The sequence below is a fragment of the Lepus europaeus genome, chromosome 4 (assembly GCF_033115175.1).
Source record: "Lepus europaeus isolate LE1 chromosome 4, mLepTim1.pri, whole genome shotgun sequence".
Classification (NCBI taxonomy): domain Eukaryota; kingdom Metazoa; phylum Chordata; class Mammalia; order Lagomorpha; family Leporidae; genus Lepus; species Lepus europaeus.
This window is the reverse complement of record NC_084830.1, coordinates 54,078,866-54,081,349: the sequence shown is the minus strand read 5'-3', so window position 1 is coordinate 54,081,349 and position 2,484 is coordinate 54,078,866. Positions and strand designations below refer to the sequence as shown.

Genomic DNA, 2,484 nt, shown 5'->3' with positions numbered 1-2,484 from the left:
GATCTTAGCTACTGAAGCATGCTTCTTTGAGGAAAGAATGACTTATCTTGAAAAGCTATAAAAGATAGACAAATTATAAACTACTTACAGTATTCAGAAAGAGTTATTTTTCTTTATCTTTTATTTAATGAATATAAATTTCCAAAGTACAGCTTATGGTTTACAATGGCTTCCCCCCATAACTTCCCTCCCACCCGCAACCCTCCCCTTTCCCACTAGCTCTCCCCTTCCATTCACATCAAGATTCATTTTCAATTCTCTTTATATACAGAAAATCAGTTTAGTATATATAAAGATTTCAACAGTTTGAACTCACATAGCAACACAAAGTGAAAAAATACTGTTGGAGTACTAGTTATAGCATTAAATAACAGTGTACATCACATTAATGACAAAGATCCTGCATGATATTTTTTAAAAAAGATTGATTACTTTTCTATGTAATTTCCAATTTAACACCAAGTGTTTTTTTCATTTTCAATTATCTTTATATACAGAAGATCGATTCAGTATATACTAAGTAAAGATTTCATCAGTTTGCACCCACAGGTAGACACAAAGTGTAAAAATACTGTTTCAGTACTAGCTATATCATTACTTCACCTTGGACAACCCATTAAGGACAGATCCCACATGAGACGTAAGTACACAGTGACTCTTGATGCTGATTTAACAATTTAACACTCTTGTTTATGGCATCAGTAATCTCCCTAGGCTCTAGCCATGAGTTGCTGAGGCTATGGAAGCCTTTAGGGTTCCCGACTTCGATCTTATTCCGACAGAGTCATAGTCAAAGTGGAAGTTCTCTCCTCCCTTCAGAGAAAGGTACCTCCTACCTTGATGGCCCCGTTCTTTCCACTGGGATCACAATCGCTGAGATCCTTCATTTAGGTCTTCTTCTTCTTCTTTTTTTTTCCAGAGTGTCTTGGTTTTCCATGCCTAAAATACTCTCATAGCTCTTCAGCCAGATCCAAATGCCTTAAGGGCTGATTCTTAGGCCAGAGTGCTGTTTAGGACATCTGCCATTCTATGAGTCTGCTGTCTCTCCCCCTTCCCATGTTGGATCCTTCTCTCCCTTTTTGGTTTATCAGTTAGTATTAGCAGACACTAGTCTTATTTGTGTGATCCCTTTGACTCTTAGATCTATCAGTGTGATCAATTGTGAACTGAAATTGATCACCTGGACTAGTGAGATGGCATTGGTACATGCCACCTTGATGGGATTGTATTGGAATCCCCTGGCACGATTCTAACTCCATCATTTGGGGCAAGTCCGATTTTGCATGTCCCCAGTTGTACATCTCCTCCCTCTCTTTTTCTCATTCTTATATTTAACCGGGATCACTTTTCAGTTAAGATTTAAACACCTAAGAAGAAAGAATTATTTTTGTTTGAACAATTTTTTTTTCTCTTTCATCAGAATTCATTAGTTCCAAGGAAATTTTCTAGGTCTAGAGATACAGCAGAGATAGAGCTGAGAGTGGGGTTGGGGTTGGGGGCAGGAAGACAAACAGACAGAGATATATATTTAGTATATATGCATGAGATGTATAAGGTACTATGGACAGTAAAGAAAGAAAAATGGAACAGAGCTTTGGTTCCTCTAGCTATGATTCCATTCAACACCATACAGATACACAAGACCATTGCAACTGGTCCAATAAACAGTGTTTTTTCAACTTACTGCTTATTGAATTATTTATTTAGTAGAGGGTTAAGGTTTTGAATATAAAGAAAATTGAAATTATGTCACTGTAAAAATTAAAAGAAATTTAAAATGGTATGCAGGGAAGTATCATTATGTCCTCAAAACAGTATATATGACATAAAAAAAGTTATTGAAAAAAACTAAAGAAAAGAAGAAAGGCAAGGGGGGATGTTGAGAAAAGAAGGGAGGCAAGTACGATTATCTTCTTAGAACTATATTAGTCATCACTTCTTGGCCTTTTAGCTAAGATCAAGTGTAGTATCTGTTAATATCAGAACTATATTTGTGAAATACATTAAATTTGTTATATTTATAACAAAAATTTTAAAAAAGAATTGGTCCATTTCATTTTTGAATTTATACTTTTATTTTAAATTCCATTGATATTTAATTAAAAAATAAATCACATTGGATGCTTGTTGCAAATTAATAAGTTCAAACTCAAAGATGACAATTTTGGATTAGGCACCACAATTCAAGAACAAAACTCCTGGAGATACTTGTTAGAAATATTCAACAAACATACAAATGATTCATGTACTCCTCTTGTTTCTTGATACACTTTATAGTTTCAGGATCAGGCTCAACAGCGAACTTTGCTCACAGGAGAAATCTTAGTGTGACAGCTGTTTAGTCCATTGCCACTTCCTAAATGCCTTTCCCATTGGCATCTGCTCTGGAATTCTAGACGGCCAACTCTGTATTCCCACTACTGAATGCCTTGTCATGCCTGCAGCACCAGGCAGTGTGCCACAAATATTAGCCCAAGCTGTAGT

At 35.7% G+C, this 2,484-nt stretch overlaps 1 pseudogene; it reads left to right on the top strand.

The window, feature by feature from the left end:
• Window positions 1–1,931: 1,931 nt before the first annotated feature.
• On the top strand, window positions 1,932–2,013 carry LOC133759007 (U2 spliceosomal RNA; annotated as a pseudogene).
• Window positions 2,014–2,484: the final 471 nt, after the last annotated feature.